This window comes from Cricetulus griseus (assembly GCF_003668045.3).
Source record: "Cricetulus griseus strain 17A/GY chromosome 1 unlocalized genomic scaffold, alternate assembly CriGri-PICRH-1.0 chr1_0, whole genome shotgun sequence".
Classification (NCBI taxonomy): domain Eukaryota; kingdom Metazoa; phylum Chordata; class Mammalia; order Rodentia; family Cricetidae; genus Cricetulus; species Cricetulus griseus.
Window position 1 is genome coordinate 175,892,872 of NW_023276806.1, and position 24,950 is coordinate 175,917,821.

General features: G+C 39.3%; 1 protein-coding gene and 1 pseudogene across 1 annotated transcript in view; both read left to right on the forward strand.

The window, feature by feature from the left end:
* The window catches only part of Gnai1 (G protein subunit alpha i1), a 79,362-nt gene that overhangs the window by 18,941 nt on the left and 35,471 nt on the right, over positions 1–24,950 (forward strand).
* LOC103158551 lies at positions 4,259–7,639 on the forward strand (annotated as a pseudogene).

Consider the following 24,950-nt stretch of genomic DNA (forward strand, 5'->3'; position numbering starts at 1 on the left):
TCTGATTTTCAAGACTGCACGAGTAGTTATTAAGATGTCAAAGTTAGTGAGTAGGCTGGTGTCTTTATTATTAAAGATCAGTGATTATAATTGAGGTTTTGAAATTTTAAGTAGCAGTGGTATTCCAGGAGGAATGATAGCGGAGTTATGCCGTTATAGTTTAAGGGGAAAAAAGAAAAAAAAAATCAGTGTCACTGATCAGACAATTAGGAAGCTCATGTACCCACCAGCAAGCAAGGCTGCCTTTCCACTCTTACACGAGGGAGGAAGAGTTGTTGCTGCTTGTTCTAAAGACATGAAAGCCAGCAGGGGAAGAGGATTCTCCCACTGTGGTCTCACAGTGGGGCAGGGGTGCTGTCTGTGAGCTGAACAGAGAGTGTATGGTCATCTCTTGGTGACTAGCAGGGCGGTTTACAGACCAAAGTGGAATCACTGTTGTCTATTTCTGCCTTTTAAAAGGCATAGACTTCTTGCCAGGTGGTGGTGGCACACGCCTTTAATCCCAGCACTAGGGAGACAGAGGCAGGATCTCTGTGAGTTCAAGACGAGTCTGGTCTACAAATGGAGTTCCAGCCAGGACTGCACAGAGAAACCTTGTCTGGGAAAACAAAACAAAACAAAAAAAAGGCATAGACTTTTTATTGTATCACCTTTCCATTTATAGCAATATTGAGCAGGACACAGCAATTTCACTATGCCTGGATAACCTATCCATACTTGGCCTTCTGTATTATTAGTATCTGTCACCAGAGGGATATGGATTTTACAGCCATGAATAATGCAGCTCTAAGCATCTGTGTACAGGTCTTCTTGTTGACCTAGTCTCAACTCCTGGTCAACAGAAAGGGAAGATAGGTTCTACAACAGTGACACGGAAACTGCCAAATCTTCCAAACTGGTTGTTTCCTTTTCCATTTGCTCCAGTAGTGAAGAGAGTCCCTCCTATCCCACACTTTGCCCTTGCCAGGTTTGTGACTGGAGCATTCTGATATGTGTGGAGTTACATTCATTTGTGGGTTCCTGGTGTTCTTCAATGGGAAACAACCTTTTGCTTGCTAATTGGCTACCTTTGTCTCTTGTTAAGGTCATCGGTCTAATATTTCATGTGTTTTATTAAAACTTCTTTGTACATTTTATATTTGTTTTCATGTTTTTGAAATGACAAGACCATTTTATATTTTACGTGATAGCCCTTTATTACTATATGTTGGAAAGAATTTCTGCTGGTTTTCTCTTGGCAGTGTCTTCACTGGGCAGAAGTGTGCAATTTTAATAAGCTCCAACTTATACATTCTACTTCGGTGCTGAGTCTAGTAAGTCAACACCAACTCAGGACATGTAGATTTTCTTCTAGGAGGTTATTGTTTTGTCATTTACAACAATTGTCTCGATTCTTTTCTTTGAATGTAGATGTCTAGCTTCAGCTCTCTTTACATTTGAGGAGACTAGCATTGTCTTAGTACCTTAGTCCAAGGTCAGCAAACTGAGTGTGTAGGTCCACTGCTGGGCTCTTGATTTTGACCCCTTGGTGATTGTCCTTGGTTCTTTGACTAGTAGCACATGGTTTTGTTAAGGGGCACTATAAATCTTGAGGACAGGTAATAATGTAACTATTCCATTTTTCTTTTCCTTCAGCATCACAAAGCTACCCAGGATCTTTTGTTTCTCCATGTAAACTTTAGAATCCTTTTGTTGATAGCGACAGACAAAACAATCTCTTAGCTTAACACCTAACTCTTGATAAGACATTTGCACATTTAATTGTCATGCTAATATTTAACAGGATTTCTGAATATGTATTAAAGTCTTTTCCAACTTTTTAACTAAAAAGTTACAAATCAACAGTTAAATCATGATTTCCTCAGTTTGCAGAAAGCTACTAATGCTGGGTGTCAGAAATCTATCACATTTGAATTTCTCCTAGTCTTCCCTAGGTTTTGTCAAGGAGGATCTCTCCATTTTGAGAGAGCTCTTGGTCCTATGTGGACTGAGTCATCTACTCCCTCTCTTTACTGTGACCCTATTGAAGTTTTGTCCAAAGTTTTTGAGTTGACTTTCGTATGGCATCTGCAGTGCAGACCACAGCACACTGTTGACAAGGCTTGGACTGCATTGTCCATCTTATGCCAAGTTCTCAATATAAAGCTGAGATTTTATCCTACCACAGGTAATAAATAAGTCATGAGGCAACTAGCCAGCACCTAGGCTTTTGTGAACCAGTCCTTTTGGGTTTCCTTGTTATGTATTGTAGTACCTTTGTGCTCTGTTCAAGAATATGTCCCAGTGGTTTGGACTGAGTGACACCATGCTCAAGCCTTGTCTCCAGGCTTGCCCTTTGCTTTTCAACTGGACTGTGTGGATCGATACTCTCCTATCCCTTGGGTAATTGAAGACATTTACAAATTGAGAGGGAAGGAGAACTGTTTGCACACATGAGCATGGAATAGTCAGTCAGGTAGTTTAGAAAACAGTATCTCATAGAGCCAAGTCGAGTTCTCTGGACCATGCTTGGTAATAAGGAAATCAGATGAGTGAATCAAGTGATATTGTAAGAACTTCTCTGTGGAGAAGAGCTACTTTGTTCAGTTTTGTATTTCAGTAAAGGGGTTTACATATAACTAAGAGTCAGATATTTCCATCCTAGAGTAAGTATCCAGGGGAAATTCCCAGTGAGGTCAGAGTTTGGAAATAGATCAGACAGTATCCACCCTTAAAGATTTTAAAGAGTAATAACGTGATACTCATTTCAAATCAAAGCCAGAGTTTATTTTTTACTTTTATTGAAAATGAATTCTTCTATCATATAATACATCCTGACCGAAGTCCCGTGTCCCCCCCCCCCCCCCGTCTACCTCCCCTCAACCTCTCCCTGCCTGATCTACTTCCCTCTGTTTCTTCTTCAGAAAAGAGCAGGCCTCCAAGAGTTGACCTTGCACAAAAGGAACAAACAATAAGAAAAGGCAGAAGCCCTGTTACAACTACTGGACAAGGCAACCCTAAAAGAGCAGGCAAATGAGTCAGAGACACACCTGTTCCCACTGTTAGGAGTCCTACAAAAAACACCAAGCTAACAGCCATAACATATATACATAGGACCTAGAACAGATCCTAGTAGGCCCTGTGCTTGCTGCTTCAGTCTCTGTGAACACATGTGAGCCCTGCTTTAGTTGATTCGGTGAGCCATATTCTCTTGGTGTCCTTCATTCCCTCTGACTCCTACAATCTTGCCTCCCTCTCTTCCATGGGGTTCTTGAGCTCCTAGGGGAGGGACCCAATGGAGATCTCCAATTTAGACTCTGGTTCCTGGACATTCAAGTAGTTTTAGGCATGGGCTCCCTCTCTTGGAGTCAGTCTCAATCTAAACCAAACATTGGTTGGCTGCTCACACAAGTCCTGAGCCAACATTGCTTCAGGACATCTTACAGGCAGGACAGATTATGCACCCAGGGTTTTGTGACTGGGTTGGTGTCCAGGTTACACATTTGGTAGCCTTCAGAGTATGTTCTTGTGCCAAAGAGACTGGAACATAGAAGTGAAAGCTTCATGCATGCACCAGCTCAACCCCTCTATATTTCATGAGCTTTATAGATGTTGTCCTTGTCAGTGCAGCCCCACGGTCAGTTTTCAGAGAGGTACATTCTGTCCTAGCATCAATATGGGTTGATTAGGGATCTCCATGGGAACTCTTGGGCCAACAACTTAACTGAATACAACCAAGCCCCACCATTAGAAGTCTTGCCTGGCTACTAATGATGACCTGTTCAGACTTTGTATTCTCCATGATTAGGAGACCAAATTAAGTTCATACTCATAGATTCCAGGAAGTTTCCACTGCACTGGGTCCCCCACCCTCCTCCCAGTGTTCCCTAATTCTAGCTCTATCTCCCCACTATTTCCTACCATCCCTTTCCAACACTTGATCCTACCTGTTCCTGTCCCCATCTACCCCCAGTCTACTTATAAAGTTTATTCTATTTCTCCTTCCAAAGGAGGTCCATCCATCCCTCCTAGAGCCTTCCTCTTTTCCTACCCTCTCTGGGTCTGTGGATTGTATTTGAATATTATTTACTTAATCACTAATATCTACCTATAAATGAATATATACAGTATCTGTGGGTCAGGGTTACTTAACTTGGGATGAATTTTTTCTAATTACATCCATTTGCCTGCAAATTTCATGATGTTGTTTTTAACAGCTAGTAACACTCCATTGTATAAATGCACCACATTTTCCTTATCTATTCTTGGGTGAGGGACATCTAGGTTCTCCAGGTTCTGGCTATTATGTATAAAGCTGCAATGAACATGTTTTTGTGGTATATGTTCTTTGGGAATATGCCCAAGAGAGGTGTAACTCAGTCTTGAGGTGTATAGGTTCCCAACTTTCTGAGGAACCACCATATTGATTTCCACCATGGCTGTATAAGTTTGCACTTCCACCAACAAGGAAGTAGTAGTCTTCTTGCTCCACATCCTCACCAGAATGAGCTGTGACTTGTGTTATTGATCTTAGCCACTCTAACAGGTGTAACATGGAATCTCAATGCAGTTTTGATTTGTAATTCTCTGATGGATAAAAATGTTGAACATTTCTTTTAATGGTAAAAATTGTTTCCCATTCTATAGGCTGCCTCTTTGTCTGAATGATGGTGTTCTTTGCTTTATAGAAGCTTTTCAGTTTCATGAGTTCATATTTATTAATTCTTCATCTGAGTACCTGTGCTATTGGTGTTCTGTTCAAAAAGTTGTTTCCTTTGCCAATGTGTTCGAGGCTATTCCCCACATTCTCTTCTAGCAGATTCAGTGTGTCTGGTTTTATGCTGAGGATTTTGATCCACTTGGGCTTGAATTTTGTGCAAAGTGATTAATATGGATTTATTTGCCTTCTTAAACATGCAGACATCCAGTTTGATTTGTTGAATCTAGTTCTATTTGTTGAAGTCTTGAAGATGCTTTATTTTTTCCTATGTGTATTTCTGGTTTCTTTATCAAACATCCGGTGTGCATAGGTGTGGAAATTTATGTCTGAGTCATCAGTTCAATTCCAGTGATCAATCTGTCTGTTTTTATGCCAATGCTATTGATTTTTAATACTATAGCTCTGGTATTACAACTTGAAATCAGGCATGGTGATGCCTCCAGCAATTCGTTTATTGTTCAGGATTGTGTTAACTATCTTGAGTTTCTGTTTTTCCATATGAAGTTTTGAAAATAGATTTTTTATAATAAGTTTGTAAGTTATGACAAAGAGGTGTAATTGGGTTAAAAAGTTAAAAGTTTTAATTTTTAAGAATAGTGTTCTGGATTATAATAAGCACATATTATACCCCTTATATCAATTAGAAAAAAGTGTTTTAATGGGAAGAATATTTTGCTAAAACAATGTATCTCTTAAGAAAATCAGGAGGTATATGCCTTATAGTATTTCTATTTAGTTACAATGGCAGAGGGGCTTCATAACTTCATCTAACAAATGTTGAGTTAAAGAAAGTTGAAGCTTTAAAAATGTGGTCTTCTTTTGAATATAACTGGAAAATTTATTATAAATTCTCAAAAGGAAAGGGTAATGTTTTATTAGACTGTGCAGGTTGGCCTTCACAGAGCACCTGTTGCTAATTCTTGTGTCAGTGTTTTCAGAGACTCATCACATGTTCTTTGCAGCTGATTAAGCTCTGCTGCCTTTGGACATCTTTTATTCACACTGTCCTGTAGAGTATTATCTCACTGGCAGGTCCATGTGCCTCCCAGACACTGTGGCTGCCCCATACAGCCACACCACTCATTTACTTGGGGGTTGGTTTATAGAGTAAGGAATTAAGTTTCATACCAGCACCTTGTTTTGAGAAGTATTTGAAATAATGAGTATGCATTTGAGGATTATAAAGAAATCTATTCAGAGAGAAGATTAGAGGATGAATCTCAAGAGTGTCAGCTCTTCATCCCTGGGTGTGCTAATGAAAACTTCCACTCCTTGGGAATGTTTGTACAAACAAGAGAGGAGTTCATGAGAAGTCATATGTTTTCAGAAAGTTATTACAGATCTTCAGTAAAAACTCCCCGGAGGCACGTCCTCTTCCTGTAAGCCACCTGAGGTAACCTGTGAAGGTGGTTCGCTACTCTCAAGGTGGTTGCAAGTCAAGAGGTTCAAATCTCCCAGTTCACTTTAAGAATACCCGTGAAACTGCCCAGGCCATCAAGGGTATGCATATCCAAAAAGCCACCAAATACCTGAAAGATGTCACATTGAAGAAGCAATGTGTGCCATTCCAGCGATACAATGATGGAGTCGGCAGGTGCGCCCAGGTGAAACAGTGGGGCTGGACATGTACAGGGTCGGTGGCCCAAAAAGAGTGCTGAATTTTTGCTACACATGTTTAAAAATGCAGAGAGTAATGCTGAGCTTAAGGGTCTAGACGGAGATTCTCTGGTCATCGAACACATCGAGGTGAACAAGATGTGTCGATGAACTTACAGAGCTCACAGTCAGATTAACCCATACATGAGCTCCCCCTGCCACATCGAGATGATCCTCACGGAAAAAGAACAGATTGTTCCAAAGCCAGAAGAGGAGGTTGCACAGAAGAAAAAGATATCCCAGAGGAAACTGAAAAAACAAAAACTTATGGCATGGGAATAAATTCAGCATAAAATAAATGCAGATAAAAGTAAAAAAAATAAAAAACTAAAAAACTCCCCTGACTACTGAGTAAATTAAATTTGCATATATGTTAATCCACAATATTATTGTTACTTGAGGTTAGGTTTGTTTCTAAGATGGGGATTTCACAATATCAAAGTACCCCAAGTCACTGATTGGTATTTTGTGCAAATGTTTTTCATAAAATCTTTGTTTAAAAATATAATTTGCAAAGCTGGGTTTGTTATAGATAATGCAACCAAGTATTTTGCAGCATCAAGGAGGGCTCACAAAATTGCTGGGCCGCCTGGGAGGCTAGCATATTCTGCCCCACTTGTCTCCCTGAACTTGTATTTCTCTCTCTGTGGCAATCTAGGCGTCGTTTCTCCTTAATACATTATCTCTAAGAGTTTAAATAGCAGGAATACAGGATGACCTCTATCACGGTTGTTTTCATTTATTTTATCAAGAATTTATTTTTATCTTAATATTCTTATCCCTGTGGTCATCTTTATTACATTTTTCTCCCATATCTCAGTATCCTAGTAGCCTGTCTGTGAGTATAATCAGAACTGTTTCCAAAGTCCAGCTATAGTTTAAGCATTAGAGATTACTAACTTTTTTTGGTCTTGTACATATCCTCATGCACTCTGTTTATAGTGGTTTCTCCATCATTGACCTCTTCACTGTTGACCTACTAATTAGCTCAAACCCATAATACATATGTGAGTAATTGAACACTTAGTATATGTTTTATATTTTAGAGTAAATTCCGTATCTATGAAGTTTCTTTCAGCCATTATTACTAAAGCTCAATTTGTAGCATGCCATCCAGGTGTTGATCCTAGCTCATTACAGAAGGGTTCTTTGGCAGGGCTGTACCACCAGATGTAAACTTGTCAAATGAGCTTGAGTTAGGCTTTGCATCCTTGTATTGACTGCAATGATATAGAACACATCACTACAGCTTCACTGAAATCAGGCAGGTTTCAGCCTCAGACATAGCCACACTTTTCTTTTTTCTATCAAATGATCATTTCTAAGAGAGATAGGCATTTTGGGAATTTTTGGTGCTTCTATGCTACTTATAGCAGCTTCTTTTTAAATATTCATAATGCTGTATTCAATACCATTTGAAGTCAACTTTAGGCTTTGTCTAGCTTCTCTTTCCCGTTAAATTTGGGGGAGGTTTTCCACCTCCACTTTTTGTTAACGTAACCCTTGATGGTTTATGTTCACATGGATGAATTTATAAAGATAGTGGTATTGAGAAGAAAGATGTCTGAGAGGCAGACATTTGAGCATTAGAGTATCATCCACCTCTTTACTGGGCCTTTACCTAGTAAGGAACACAGCATGGAGAAAGAGTTTGAAAAGTCTAGAAAATGAAACCTTTGAGAAAAGCTGAGGATGACATATCTGTCTCTGAAGAGAGAAAGCCATAGATTTTTCATGTGAAAGTTGGATTGTGATCGCAAAAGTTGTGTACATTCCCCAAGGACCAAGCAAGGAAATGAACTTAAGCTGTGTTATTCAAGGATTTGAATTGCTTATAAGTAGAACGTTATGATTCTAAATAGTATTCATCTCTGGAATGACATTTTGGAAAAGTTGTGGCTTTTCTCCACTTCAGACTCTTAAAAATAACTGGTCGTCATCTGCAGTAATGGAGGAGCCATGTAGTGCCCCCGCAGGCAGACAGGGGCTGGCTGACCTTCACAAGTCCTTCCCTGCTCACCGAGGCTCTTTTCACAAGTCTTATTTCAGATTTCACATCTAGGGCTCTGCTACACTGGGTTCAGTCTTGTGCCTCCTCTGTCATTTAAAGTTCTGCTGACATTCCTTCATGAATCTGCTAATGGAAAAGTGACCGTGAAGCCTGATGTGCTATTCTCAGTGCAAAAATAAAACTCCACTTCTCATCTTTAGTTAAAACATAAATACTTCATGTGGTATGTCAGCAATTCACACAGCAATGAGATGCTCAGTTTTAAAGATAGCCTTTATTTTCTTTTTACCTCCAACATTTTTGGCAGAACATTTTTTTTTCTTTTTGCTGGGCTCTTGTTTTTATTCTGCCTTTGAATCATTTCTTACTAGGCAGTTCTTTTGGCTAAATAATGCTGTGATTGGAGTTGTTTTTCACAATAATGTCAAAAAATAGATTGCTACTAAGCTGGGCATGCTAGCTACCTAAAAAGACAGATGCTGTCTGGGAATCTCACCTCGACAGGTTTCTGACGTGCAATGAACTGAATCAGCTTTCCATTCACAATGTGCCTTGGTGATGACATGATGAGTGTCAGGATGGAAGAATGGCGAACACAGAATTCTTCTCACAGTGTTGCTTAAAGGGTGAGAGCTTAAAGGTGATCATTTTTAGAAATTGGTGAGAACATTCAACTAGCTACCACTGCTCATTAGGGACAAGGTTAAACACAGAGTACACAAGAAGGAAGATGTTCATGTCTTTCTCTCTGGACACATGCATTGGTGCATGAGTAAGGTAGGTGGAAGAAATGAATTGTGCGAAAAGAAGGCTCATAGCATATTACAATAAGGTTTTCTGGGTGGTTCCTGTTTGTGTTTTTGTCCTAGGATATACTTAGGCAGCTGGACTTAGGATATTTGAGGTATTTCTTGATGTAGACAACTGGTATCATCTTGTTGTGTGGATGCCTTGTTCTTTGGTTGCTGTTGCTGGTTCCAGCCAAGTGTGGAAGCTGGGGGGGGGGTCCCTGAGTTCCACCCAGGCAGGGTGGCTGTAGGGTCTCTAGTAGAGAACTGTTCTGCAGGTCAGGAGAGGAGTCGAAAAGGAATGAAGATGGGCTAGAAATGGTTGAGAGGGGTGGAAGGGAAGAATTAAGGAGCCCCTGGGCCCTGAGTCTACACTAAGAGGCCAAGTCCCCAAAAGATCAAATTACAGTGTTTCACAAAACACATGTGATGAGTTGGATAATTAATCACTGAACCAAACAAATCTTTCATACTCTTAAAAATATTTTTTTCAAAAAATAGTGGTACTATTTCCTTTTAAAAGGTAGATGGATGCATCATCAATACAAAAGTGTTGGTTATAGGCAGGGAGTTTCCATGTCTTTGAGTATAAACAATTATGTAGTGCTATTGGAAGAAAGGGCAAGTCCATTCTATCTTGCATATTTATAAACGTTAATATTTTGAATCTTTCAATTTAGGATTAGTTACTTTGAATTTTGATTTTAACCTATATCCTCACTTCAATTCCATCAAATTACATGTGAATCTTGAACAGTTGAGTCTCTACAATTATTTCAGAAAATTTGATCATGGGCAAGTCTTACCTGTAATTCTATCCCTTGAGAGGAGAAGGCTGGATGATCAAGAGTTCAAGGCCAACCTGGGCTACATGACACACTGTTTCAAATAAAAATAAAGAATTATTTTTATTTTTATTGTCTGCCATATTAACCTTATTCCCAGAATGGGAATGCAGCAGTATAAGTTAATCTTCTCCGTGTTACATGTTATAAACCATCCGCCTGCCTGTCTGTCTGTCTGTCTACCTTTGTAGACATACATACATCTCTGTGGTTTCAGAAGTAATTTCTCCAGTTCCTCCAGCAGATTCCTGTGCTTTTCTGTTCAGCCTTCAGGCTTAAGAGTTGACAAGGTCTATAGTACTTTTATGTGATTTGTCTTCAGTGTGTGTTACCTGGAGTGTTTATTGCTCTTGAAGGTAGATAAGAGGTGCATGGTAGTGTCAAAAACAATGACTAATGGGTGGCTGTTCCCTAGTCACATGCCGTAACTGAAGCCATTTGAGGGCAGCTGATGTTGTGGTATACTTAGAGTGGGAGAGGAACTTGGAGTTGACCCAAGTTTAACATCACAGCTAATATGAAAGTGACCATTGTCCTTCTACAGCTCTGCTCCAAGGAGCATCTGGCTTCTAAGTACTTGCACATGGATGGTTGGAAGGGAGATTAGACTTTCCTTCTGTGCAGTGCTTAGCATTCTGTGGGAAGTGGACCTTTGAAGTATTAGTAGAGTTCGCAAGATGGCTTCATTTGCCAAATGACACATGCACAATCTTCATTTTTCTAGTCGTTGCATGCTAAGGAAAACACCATACGAAAAGATCTGTGCTCATGGTGGAAATAGAACTAATACAATAGCCATTTATCCCCAAGCAGTATACTCAGAGCATCCCCAGAAATGTGTGCAAGACACAGGGCAACACTTCATCGAGAAGACATTCGGTATACAATGAGAGATTCTGCCTGGTTTAGTGTGCCCAACCATTCAGATAACCGAGGATGCTCTTCATTTTCCCATTGCCTTGTGCTGACTCAGAACTTCAGCCAGCAGCCTAAGCCCTGGTACTACATAATGATAGATAACTGACATGAACTGGAGCATTTGAATTTATGTAGACAATGACCACACCTGCAGAAACAGGTTCACTCATGTTAAAATGTGCACAGTAACATGGAACTCACCATTTAAGCTGTTTTCACTATATACAAGTCAGTGGAATTAATGATAATGACCTCTTGTTTAAGTGTCATCAATGCCTATTCTCTAGTAGTGGGTCATATAAATATAGCTTATGTTTGCTTTAGTAATGTGTATTTTGTGTGTATGTATAAGCCCCTAGAGGCCAGAGAGGTCTGAGATCCTCTGGAGCTGGAATTAGAGTTCTGAGCCACCTGCCCTGGGTGCAGGGAGCTCAACTCTGATCTTCTGCAAGAGCAGCAAATATTGTTAAGCACTGAATCATCTCTCCAGCCTCTTATTTTACATAGCATGGTTCATCTGTGTTTGTAGACACATCTACATTTCCTTTCTTTCCAAGAATGATTAATACTACAGTATTTATGTATATGTCACATTTGTTTATCTATTCAACTCATGTATAGTTGAGTTCTTCACTGTTTGACTGTTGGGAATGCTGCAGTGAGCATTAGTGGACATGTCTCCTTGAGACTCTGATTTTAGTGACGGTATGTATGTATGTATGTATGTATGTATGTATGTATGTATGTATCCATGGCTAAGATTGCTGGATCATATAGCAATTATATTTTAGATATATATTTTAAGATGCATTTCTTTTTATGATTCATTTATTTTTATTTTTATGTACATTGGTGTTTTGCCAATATGTCTATGTGGAGGTGTCAGATCTCCTGGAGCTGGAGTTAAAGACAGCTGTCAGTTGCCATGTGGGTGCTGGGAATTGTACCTGGATCCTCGGGAAGAGCAGCCAGCACTCTTAACTGCTGAGCCATCTTTCCAGTCCATCTAAAAACATTTTTATTTTAAATGATTGTGCTGTTCTCTCTAGTATCTGTACAACTTCACACTCCCACCTTTGATGTGCAAAGTTCCCATTTTTCCATGCCCTTGCATATATATGGTGACAAATAGGTGTGAGTAGGTGTCTCATGCTTGTTTTGATTTGCTGAGAAAATAAAAACCAGTACCAGTCTTATGCATGGCCTTCTAGAAATTGGCTGATTGACTGTGTATGCACATACAGTATATTTAATCTGTGTATATAACTTTAAACTTTCCTTTTTGGATTTCTGTACACTTTTTATGTTGACTGTCAAACCATCACTTGCAATGCATTTAAAATGTGTTGCATATATAGATCTTTATATAATCCCTATTCATGAATATTTTGGCTAGCTGTGTTTTTTTTTTTTTTTTCCCTGAGTTAAAATGTATAGAAGTGTTAGGACCAATTGCTAAAAAGGATACTGGGGTTGCATTTAGGATGGAAAGCCTGCACTGGCTGAGTGCTCTGGAAGCTAACATGCTCCTTGCTCACACTCCAGCAATCTGGCTCACTGCTCTTGCTGAAGTATGAGTGTAGCTGTCTGGCATTTAATGGGCACAGAGCCTGTGCATGCCTCAGTTGTCAGCCCCTGTTCCATTTCTTGTTTTGTCCTCATTCTGTAGGGTGTATTTGTTTCATCTTAACCTATTTTAAATGTAAATGATATTTTCTCATTATCTTCTTTCTGCTCTTTTGTCCTTTATTTCATTTTCCACTTCATTTGTTGCAACATTTTGAAGTCATGATATTCTCTTTCATTTTAAATGATTATTGGCTTTGGATCGGAGAGTGAGAGTCATCCCTCAAGAGATGACAGTTGTGGGAAGATTGCAAATCTTAAACAACATGCTTGCATATCCTCCACATTACTGACTCTTGACCACAGTGGCCTTCCTGCCCCCTTAAGATAGTTACATCAGGACATGTTTTTTGTTTTTGTTCTTTTTTTTCTTTCTTTCTTTTTTTTTTTTTTTTTTGAGATTTGAGGAAGGGCATAGGCCCTTTCACACTACAGCGTGTTCTGCTACTAACCCATGTTGTTTCCCACTTCTACCTTTTATTTCTGGACAGGGTCTCTCTGGCTTCAGCTCCGTCAGGGGCCTTTAGCTTGCCATCTCCTTGTCTCAGTCTCCCAGGTCACTGTGATCACAGGCTTGTTCCACCAGGACTGGATTTGTCTTGTCTACTCAGTTGCCTAAGTCCTTAGACTTTCTGGGATGCTGCAGGCCTACAGACTAAAATGCTCTGCAAAGGGAAGATTTCACTAGGATAGTGTTATAGTAAAGAAATAGAACTCTATGAGTCTCATCAAATAACACCCACCTGCTTGGCATAAAATCTTGGAACTTCTACTTTGTATGATATTACCAGGCTTGAGCAAAGTGTGGTTAGAAATGTTACAGGGTGAGAGGAGCAGGGTGGGGAAAAGGTTGTGTGTAGGAGAGGCTTGGTCTTCTCTGAGCAAGGAACAAGATGTTAGTGTTTCAAGATGATGTCATTAAAATGACAACAGTGAGATAACTATATTCGGGGTTTTGAACATAATTCTTCATTATTTTATTAGTTACTTTTCTTGTCATTTTGACAAAATATCTTAGAGCAGCTACTTAAGGAAGAAGAGCGCTATTTTGACTCAGGTTCAGGGATTTCTGCCCGCTCTGGCTGGCACGGAGTCATAGAGAAGGCAGCTGTTGGCATTTTGGCTGAAGAGGAAACTGAGAGAAAGGCCATTTCCCTGGAAGCGGGGGTGGCCATGCTGTAGTCCCACAATACCCAGTCCCTGGGTCACCTCTGTCACTAAGCATCCCTTCCCAAGGGTCCTGCAGCTTCTCAAAGGGGCAGCAGCAGCTGGAGACCCAAGCATTCAAGTTCATGACACAGTGGGGACATTTCACATTTAAATCACAGTGACTCTCTTACATTCAGTTATTCAGTCTTATGAACTTCAGTGAGAGCGTTGAACTTCTTTTTACCAGCCATGTGATTTGCCCATTTAAAGTGTGCAATTTGATATTTTTGTGAGTTTATTCACAATATTGGGGATGAGTCAGTTTTAGAATATTTTAATTACTCCTAAAAGCCAGTCTGTGGTGTTCAGCAGTAACCTCCATTGTACCCTTACTCAACTCCCTCCCTGAGGAAATCATTCATTTACTTTCTATCTTATAAATTCCTTGTTTTTGACATCTCAGATGCAGTCATGTGCCGTACTATGCCACCTTTGCTGTGGCCTCCAGTCTGTGGCCAGTGTTGCAGTAAGAGCCAATGTGAACTTCGTTCCTGTGGGCGCTCATACATTTCTGTGCTAAGGATGAGCCGCATTTTGCTCACCAGCAATGGACATTTGGATTCCTAGCAGTTCTGTGCTGTTAATCGTGCTTCTGTGAACACCCATGTACAACATTTTGGACAGAGATCTTTCTTTCTTTTTTATTTCTGTTGGATGAGTATATATAGGCTTGGAAGTGTCAGTCAAATGGTAGCTAGCTGTCTTATCATTTTTCAGATCTAGTAGTGTTTTCTCAAATCACTGCATGGTTCACATTCTGACCAGATTTCTGTGAGCAGGACTTCACAGGTATCAAATTCTCACTTTCATTTAAGTCTGTATCCTTGCAGTCCTAGTAGTATCTTGTTGTATTTTTCATGTTGGTTTCTCCTGGGACAAATAGTGTTGAGTATCCTTTAAAGTCTTTTAATTTCACTAACTCTCCAAAGTTAACTATACTAAATCTCCAGTGGAGGTATTAGCCTAATATTAACATCTATTAATGGGGTAGATCAAGGAGATTCAGAGCATATTTCATCAGCTCGGACATACTCATGTTTTCACACTTAACAGCGCCATCTTATCTCACTGTAAATGTATCTTAGCTATAGAAAAGGCATTTTGGAAAAGAAAATACATTTGACAGTTAAGAAGTCTATTGCTTTGGGTTCTGTAGTCCCTATAGCAACGAGTAAAATAACACACTAAAATATTCTCAAATTAAGTCTAATTCTGTCTATTACCAGATTAAGATTTTAAATTACTTATGCTGTAGTGTTTCTTTAACTTTAATTTTTCTTTCTTTCTTTCTTTCTTTCTTTCTTTCTTTCTTTCTTTCTTTCCTTCTTCTTCTTCTTCTTCTTCTTCTTCTTCTTCTTCTTCTTCTTCTTCTTCTTCTTCTTCTTCTTCTTCTTCTTCTTTTTTTTTGAATTGCCAGTAGCTCCTACTCTGCTCTACCATGTTGGGGCCAGTCTTAAAGAATTTGATGCAATATTTATCTTCATCCTAAAATAATAAAAAAGAAGTGGGAGAAGGAAAAAGGCAAAATAATCCCCAAATTCCTTGTTTCCTTACAAAGAGACTTATTGAGCATTAAGAATTCGTTTTTGTGGTTTGATATTGACTTTAGTTCACTGTGTCTATAGTATGAAGAAGTGTAGGAACTTTGTTAAAGCCACACTGTCATTTATCAGCCTTACATTCTCTCTAGTCAGAGGGAGACAGATGATGAAGAAAAGCAGTAGGGCTAATCATTTAATGATTTCCATTTTACTTTGATTTTCTGCAGACTGGCTATGCACAGAACGTAACAAATATACAGCAATTTCATTGATATTTATAAGCAACTTAAAATTTTGAAATCACTGCCTGAATCGGGTAGAGAAAATCTTGCTTCCCAGGAGTGCCAGCTAATTAGTGGTGTTTTTCTATTTCCTTCAAATTGGTATATTCACGGCTTCTAGTGAAACATTTCACAGTAAAGGACTCAGGCGGAGGGTGACAAGCCTATTGACAAAGGATAGAGTTATATATGTTCTGGCATCAGATAATTAGGAGATTATTCTTTCTCCAGTCCCATTTCCAGATCTGTAGCCGCTGTTATCACTGTTAATTCTGTTCTCTCAAGTGTCACATGGTGTAGTAGCGTCATTCCATGAGAGGGAACTTCAGCTCTTCATCAGATATCTTATTTACCTGTAGCCATCCTCCCTCCTTAACTTTTCCTCCCTCATCACCCTTCAAATGAAAACACCTTGTCTTTTTTTACACCATCTCCTCGATGTAGTCTTTTTACCTCAGTATCCATCCAAGAATGGTGGTTTTGAAGCATAGTGTTTGAAATGGCAGTGGACTAATGGAATTCTAAATAGAGCAGCAGACCTTGTACTTTGCTGTGTGTGTGTGTGTGTGTGTGTGTGTGTGTGTGTGTGTGTGTGTGTAAGCTTTATTTATACTAACTTCTTTATATTCCTTTATTGTCACTTCTTTTTCACATTATATTTACTTATTGTATATATAAATTATGCACTTATGCACACACATATATACATAAAGTGTCATTTTTGTTTGATATATGTCCTAGTTTGCTTTCTGTTGCAGTGATAAAATATCACAACTGAAAAAAAAAACCTGGGAAAGGAAAAGTTTATTTGATTTACTTCCATGTCATAGTCCATCAGTTAGGGATGTCAAGGAATGAACTCAAGGCAGGAACCTAGAGAACTAAAGCATGGAACATGGAGGTGCTACTCATTGGATTGTTTTCATGTTCGAATGCAACTATTTTTCTTATACCTTTTAGGATGACCTGTCCAGGGATGGCACCACCCACATTGGGCTAGGTCCTTCCACAACCAACAAACAAGAAAATGACACAAAGATGTGCCTACTGGTCAGTCTGATGGAGGCATTTTCTCAATTGAGGTTCTCTCTTCTAGGTGACTATTATGTATCCAGTTGTATTGTCACTTCCTGTTTTTCAGTAATTTACATTCTCACTATGAGCTACTACTACACATGTTTGATTCAAATTAATCGCAAGTGTTAGTAATTTAAGTTAAGGCTCCAGGTATGCTGATCACTTCCTTTCCTTGCCACTCAGTGTGAAATATTCTCTTCCACCGGTTCCACCCCTTCTGTGAGCAGGAAACAAAATTCTTATTCCTATGGTCTCTTGCCTTGGTGACAAACAGTGTGTCTATAACATGGCAGCTACACAACCCACATTTTTGAATGAATACAAAGTTATTCTAATAGTTCCTTCACGAGACTGTTTCATTACAGTCTGGGTTGAAGATCAGAGAGTTGGGAATTCTACCCTTTATTTCTTTTGGTTGAGTTTTCAAGTAGAGCTATTGATAAAAGTGTCCTGCAGTGTCCTGTCTGTCTGGACTAGGTGATTTTGGAGAGGTCTATGGCTTTAGGTGGATAGAAGTGTGTAGAGAAGTGAGTCTAGAAGGCTTTTGGATCCAGTTGCAGCATGCTTATGGTCTGTGCTTGAAAGGCACAGTAAAGAACTAGTACAGTTGCCACCCGCCGCCCATGGTGGGAAATGGATGCAATTAACTTTTGAATTAACATGCAGACGCAAGTCTCTTTGGGATCAGAGTTTGACAGCCAAAAACAACTTCTCTAAAGAGGAAATTCTAGAATTAAAATAAAAATTGCAAACAAACCTTCATGTTCCAGCTTGAAAACTTGTGAAAATTCTTTTTTTCTTTTCTTTTTTCTTTTTCTTTCTTTTTTTTTTTTGTTTTGTTTTTTTTGAGACAGAGTTTCTCTGGGTAGCTTTGGAGCCTATCCTGGCACTTGCTCTGGAGACCAGGCTGGCCTCGAACTCACAGAGATCCTCCTGCCTCTGCCTCCCAAGTGCTGGGATTAAAGGTGTGCGTCACCAACGCCCTGCCAAAAATTCTTCTTTTAATTTTGTATTTTTATTTATTTATTTATTTTTTCTCTCCATTTTTTATTTAAATTAGAAACAAGATTATTTTACGTCAATCCCACTTCTCTCTGCCTCCCCTCCTCCTCTGTTCCCTCCCCCCAAATAACACCCTACCTATCCCATACCCTTTCTGCTCCCCAGGGAGGGTGAGGCCTTCCATAGGGGGTCTTCAGAGTCTGTCATATCCTTTGGGATAGGGCCTAGGCCCATCCCATTGTGTCTACTAGGCTCAGGGAGTATCTCTCTATGTGAAATGAGCCCCCAAAGTCTATTCCTATGCTAAGGATAAGTATTGATCTACTACAAAAGGCCCCATAGATTTCGGAGGTCTCCTCACTGACACCCATGTTCATGGGATCTGGACCAGTCCCATGATGGTTTCCCAGCTATCAGTCTGGGAAACAAGAGTTCCCACTTGTTCAGGTCAACTGTTTCTGTGGGTTTCGCCAGCCTGGTCTGGAACCTTTTTCTTATCACTTCTCCTTCTCTGCAACTAGATTCTGTTCAGTTCAGTGTTTAGCTGTGGGTGTCTGCTTCCACTTCCACCAGCTGCTGAGTGAAGGCTATAAGATGGCATATAAGTCAGTCATGAATCTTACCATCAGGGGAGGGCATTTAAGGTAGCCTCTCCTTTGTTACTTAGATTGTTAGTTGGCATCATCCTTGTAGATCTATAGACATTTCCCTAGTGCCTGATTTCTCTTTAAACCTAAAATGGCTCCCTGTATTAATGCTATCTCTTACCTTGCTCTCCTCTATTCTTCCCCCAACTCAAATTTTCTGCTCCCTTATGTCCTCCTCCCCCCTAACTCTTCCCCCTTTCTCTTTCTCCCAGCTCCCTCTCCCCTCCCCCCATGCTCCCAATTTGCTCAGGAGATTATGTCCCTTTCCTCTTCTCCAGTGGATCATGTATGTCTCTCTTAGTGTCCTGCTTGTTTCTTAGACTCTCCGGCAGTGTGGATTGTGGGATGGTAATCCTTTGCTCTATGTCTAAAATCCATATATGAGTGAGTACATACCCTGTTTGTCATTTTGTGACTGGCTTACCTTGCTCAGTATAGTTTCTTCTAGTTCCATCCATTTGCCTGCAAATTTCAAAATTCCATTGTTTCCCCCCACACACATTGAGTAGTACTCCATTGTGTAAATATACCACATTTTCTCTATGCATTCTTCAGTTGAGGGGCATCTAGGTTGTTTCCAGGTTTTGGCTATTACAAATAATTCTGCTATGAACATATATGAACAGATGTCTTTGTTGTATGAATGTGCTTCTTTCGGGTATATGCCTAAGAGTGGAATTGCTGGATCTTGTAGTAGACTGATTCCCATTTTCCTGAGGAATCACCATACTGATTTCCAAAGTGGCTGTATAAGTTGACACTCCCACCAGCCGTGTAGGAGTGTTTCCCTTTCTCCACATCCTCTCCAGCACAAACTGTCATTAGTGTTTTTGATTTTAGCAATTCTGACAGGAGTAAGATGGTATCTTAGAGTTGTTTTGATTTACATTTTCCTCATGGCTAAGGATGTTGAGCACTTATGTGTCTTTCAGCCATTTTAGATTCCTCTATTCAGAATTCTCTATTTAGTTCTGTACCCCAATTTTTAATTGGATTATTTGGTGTTTTGGAGACTAGCTTCTTGAATTCTTTGTAAATTTTGGAGATCAGCCCTCTGTTCGATGTGGAGTTGGTGAATATCTTTTCCCATTCCCATGTGGGCTACCGTTTTATCTTGCTGAGTGTGTCCTTTGCCTTACAGAAGCTTCTCAGTTAATTGCAACAAACAACATAAAATACCTTGGGATAACACTAACCAAAAAAGTGAAAGACCTGTATCATAAGAATTTTGAGTCTCTTAGAAAGAAATTAAAGAAGATACCAGAAAATGGAAGATCCCCCATGTTCTTGGATAGGTAGGATCAACATCGTAAAAATGGCAATTTTGCCAAAAGGAATCTACAGTTTCAAAGCAATCCCCATCAAAATACCAACACAATTCTTCTCATACATTGAAAGAGTAATTCTCAACTTTATATGGAAAAACAAAAGACCCAGGATAGCCAAAACAAACCTGTACAATAAAGGAACTTCTGGAGGCATCACCATCCCTGACTTCAAGCTCTATTATAGAGCTATAGTACTGAAAACAGCTTGGTATTGGCACAAAAATAGACAGGTTGACCAATGGAATCAAGTTGAAAACCCTGATAATAACCCACATACCTATGAACACGTGATTTTTGACAAAGAAGCTAAAGTTATACAATAGAATAAAGAAAGCATCTTCAACAAATGGTGCTGGCATAACTGGATGCAGGAATGTAGAAGACTGCAGATAGATCCATGTCTATTGCCATGCACAAAACTTAAGTCCAAATGGATCAAAGACCTCAACATAAATCCAGATACAATGAACGTATTAGAAGAGAAAGTGGGAGATACCCTTGAATGAATTGGTACAGGAGACTGCTTCAAGTAGCACAGACACTGAGATTGACAATTAATAAATGAGACCTCCTGAAGCTATGAAAGTTCTCTTAACCAGCTATATTATACATGGGGGCATGACATTGTTTTCCAAGTATGATCCATTGTTTATAGTTTAGATTTTCCTTTTGATCTAAATCCATGATGGACCAGTTATTTCTTTGACATGGGTAAAAATTAAATCATAGTGAACAATCTGAATGAGGAATCCTTCCATGGGTAAAATTTAAATCATAGAAACCAATCTGAATGAGGAATCCTTCCAAACAGTGTAGTTAACTCCTATGTTTAACAGTTGCCTTCCCCTTACTGAATCCATTCCTAGTGCAATGGTGGTGGCCAACCAATACCTGGTTTGACTGTAGGCCCACTCCAGGAGATGAGCCCATACCAAACACTGCTTCAACTTGCTTATTCTGTATGTATTGAATTTCATAAACCTTAATTCAATGAGCAAAGCGATAGAGAAAGGAAGGGAGAGAATGGTATGATGCATGCTGCAAAGACTTTGGTTAATTCCTATATCCAGCAGTCCTCAGTATCTGTTTTGTGATGCATTTCCACATACCTAGTGAATATATTTTTGAATCTTAGATTAAACCAAGGGCAGATGGAACAGTATGCAATATGTTGTAGCCATGGAGATGTGAATAGCAGCAACAGGAACTTTAGGGTTTATGTTTTTATTAGGAAAGAGCTTTGTTTTCTTTTTCTTTTTTTCATTTTCTCCCCTAGCTTCTTCCCACTCATTTCTAAGCTCATGTAAAGATGCAATCAGCTTATGTCCAAGATGGAAGCCACATAATGAAGAAGGCAGAAAGAACAAAACATAATGTCCAGGTCTTTTTCTAAATATATTTCAAAATCTATTACTTATGTATTAATAATAAGGAATGCAAAAGTTAATTCACATGATTGCTTTCAAGCAGAAGGAAATATATATGAATTTAGTTTATATTCAGGCCATCATCTGCTGATTATTAGGGAGAAGCTACAAAATGCTTAAAAGGTAAACTTAATCATCCAAACCTTAATAAAGCCCAATCATTTGATTAGCCAAGTAATGTCACATTGCAGGAAAATGTTGTTCCCCCTCTTTGCTGCTCTCTGTCACTAGTGTGGGGAAGAGAAGGTTGGTTTGAAGAAGGAAGAGTAGTGGCTTACCAGGGTTCCTTTGGCAAGGATAGCCTGCCTCTGATAAGTGAAAAGCCCTGCTTCCTTTGGTCTCAATGTGGTGAAGGTCTTTGGTTCTGTGGCAGAAGCTTGCTTAGAGCCTGCCTGTCATAGCTCCCTCTAAGTATGGTCTTGAACCCTTGCCTTAGTCTCGGTTGCACAGTGTAGTCTTGATGTAGATGTTCCTTCTACTGCCGTGTTGAACCATGTGCCAACTCAGTGTCTCTCAACTCAATTAGCATAGTGCCTGAAGGTGAAAATTGCCTTTGATAGGACAACTGAACCCCAGAGGCTCTGGCGCTAAACACACCACTACTTTTTTGGGACCCAGTTTGGTAAAGGGCCCAGTTTAGGAATGATGGTAGGCAATAATGGAGGCAAGGATGATCGTGAAATTTTGATAATAAAAGTAACTTTCTACAACTAGAGTGTGAGATTTATGTGCATGGGTGATGAGATGGGAAGGTGGGTAGATGCAAATGAGTCTAAAGAGGGTGATTTTATTCAATTTTAATCATGGGAGAAATGTGACTGAATTTTTCTAAATAAATTACATAATTTTGATTCAGTTTTATGTACAATGTAAAAAGTGCTAAAGCAGACATGTTTGATGAATAAAATCACATTACTTAGACATAAAGACACTATATTCCCTTGTAAGTTTCTTATTGCACAATACATATATTTATAGTTTTAAGTTTTTATGTTTATGGATTTTCCTTAATGAGTCTTTATAATTTTGCTGTTTATCCTTTGAAAGTAATACTGTATCCTTAGCAAGTAAAGTAGTGCCTGGGACACAATATGTATTGAATAAGTGTATCATTTGGAGTCCTGGAATATGTCTGGGAATTAGATGATAGTCTATACCACCAAGGATTATTTTTTAAAAGAGATTTATTTTATTTTATGTGTATGAGTGTGTGTGTGTGTGTGTGTGTGTGTGTGTGTGTGTGAGAGAGAGAGAGAGAGAGAGAGAGAGAGAGAGAGAGAGAGAGAGAGAGAGAGAGATTGAGAGAATATGCCTGGTATCTGAGGTCTAAAGAGAACATCAAACCCTTGGAACTGGAGTGACAGACAGATGTGAACCACCCTTTGGGTGCTGGGAACTGACCAAGTACTCTGAAATGTAACAAGTGCTTTTAACCATTGATCTATCTCTCCATCCAACCCCCCACCCCACCCAGTACTCAGCTGCTGCACTTCATTAATATTGGCAGTTTTTATTATCAATTGATATTTCAAAACTTAGTAAAAAGTCTTTTTTTGATCTTTATTTATTATGAACATTTCCCTATTCTGTGGTTGTTTTGCTTTCTCTTTTATATGCATAGGTTGCCAATTTTAAAACAAAAGTCTGCCTGAAAGTCAAGTTCTTAGATCTAAGAAACTTAACTAAAGAAGATGCTTATGGTAGTATTGCAGTTAGTCAGAGACCCAGTTTCCTGCCAACTTCCTGCTGCCTCCTCTCCTGGGCATTGCTTTAATCCACACTGTAGAACAAGTCCATAGGAATAGGTCCTCTCGTGTATAAGGAGAAGAGTTACAAGCCATGTGACCACATTTGCTTTGTATGGGTGTGATACAAAGACATAGATCATAGACATATTCCCAGCTTTGCATTTTGCATTGCTAGGACCAAATTCGGGGCCTTGAGATTGCAAGGGAAGTATTCTGCTCCTGGGTTGCCCTCGAACACTGGCCAGCTACTGCCCCCAGAGAACGGAGAGAACCTCTTCCAGTGGGCAGCCAGACACAAGCTGCCACCATACTCTTCATTTCTCTCCCCCCAAAATTGCCTCCTCCCACTATTCATGTATGTTCTCTTTTCTTATATTTTGTGGTATGTTTCTTCTCTCCCTCTGGCCAGTGAATTATCAGTTGAGTTGCTGTGTGCTAAATGCAGCAGTGTGCAGTGGGATAACATTACAATGTGTGTAAAGCCTGGGTTCTCTTTATTTTGGGAACAGTAGTCAGGCAAAGAAGACATTAGACCCCTGGAGTGACTCTGGGTGTGGGGCATTCCAGGATACTATTTTCATTATATGTTCATAGGATATTTGATGGCTTTCCAGTTGTACTGGTCCTGGTATTAATGGGTACCACAGCAATAATGGATCAGAAAGCTGGTATTGCAGAGGGAATTAAGTCAGTGACATCAGATTGTACTAGTAGTTACTGTATTGTATTCCACAGCCTGCACCTTGTAATTAACAGAGAAAATCAGAGAGGTAAGAGTCACTTTCTGTTAAATATTTGCTCTTACTTGGATATGTCTTTACAACTTTGTTCTGCTCAGGACCTTGCTCTGTAGCCCAGGTTGTCTTTGAACTCTTTATAATCCAGCCTCCACTGAAATTACAAGTGCATGCCACCCGACCCACTTCCTTAATACTCTGCATCACTAGATCAGAAGAACACCCAAAGTAAGCATAATGGTTTTCCTAAGAAAAGCAGGGGTGTAACTGAATTGTGAAATGGACTCACCATGCTTTTGTGAGAAACTATTTTTACCTACTAGGGTGACAAACTGTAGTTAGTCTGACTTGGGGAACCGACCTTAGTCTTTCAGTACAGGGAGAACAATGAACAGTACAGTGACTAATAACATTTATATTTCAAGGTAGAAAAATTTTGCCTCCCCACAACACTTTTTTTCTGATGAAATTATATGTAATAAAAGAGGATTTAAATTTTTAATAATGAAATATGTCAACATCCAAAACTCTGTGTAAGTCAGTGAGCCAGTTTCTAGAACAGACATGCATAGAAACATCCACCTCAAAGATGACAAGATAAACTACAGTCGATTTTAATGATCAAATATGAGGAGCTCATACAGATGGCTTCAGATTCTGCATTCTAACCAAGTTTAAGAAGTTATGAGGGTAGAGATTATCTTAATACATTGTATTGAGACAAGAAATTACCAATAGATAAATAAAACAATAAGCAACCCGTTATAAAATTTGGATACAGAATCAAAGACAATCCAGTTATGTGGAAATGATGTTAAAGAACCCCCCATTTCTAACTATATAATCTTGTGAAAGTGAGTTTTCTTTGTATATTTCATCAGCCAAAGAAATGTATTAAATGCAGAAGTTTTCTTTATATATTTCAGCAGCCAAAGAAGTGTATTAAATGCAGAAACAATTATGAGAATCCAGATATCTTTTGTTAGTCAGTTTGCCAATGAGTAAAGCCATGGTACTTGTGCTACTACTTGATGGTGCTATAGTTTGTAGACTCTCTTAGTTTTTAATAGCAGATTTGAAAACCAAGTTGGAGTTATCCTTGCTGACACACTAGAGTGATAGGTTTCCTGCTTTACCATTCAGTCCTGACAGTGATGACTTAACTCTGACTAGATTTAAAAGCATAAGCAGAGCCAGGTGTGGAGGCACACACCTGTGTTTCCAGTCTATGGCAAGCAAAGGCAGCGTGATCAGGAGTTCAAGGTTAGCTGTGACTCTATAGGGAATATGAGGCCAGTCTCATCTGTAGGTGACCTGTCTTACCACCCCCCACCTCCACCTCCCTGCCAAAGCTCATTCCTGCCATCATTTGATCATAGTGGTTTTAGCCGGTTAAACTTTGTATCACTC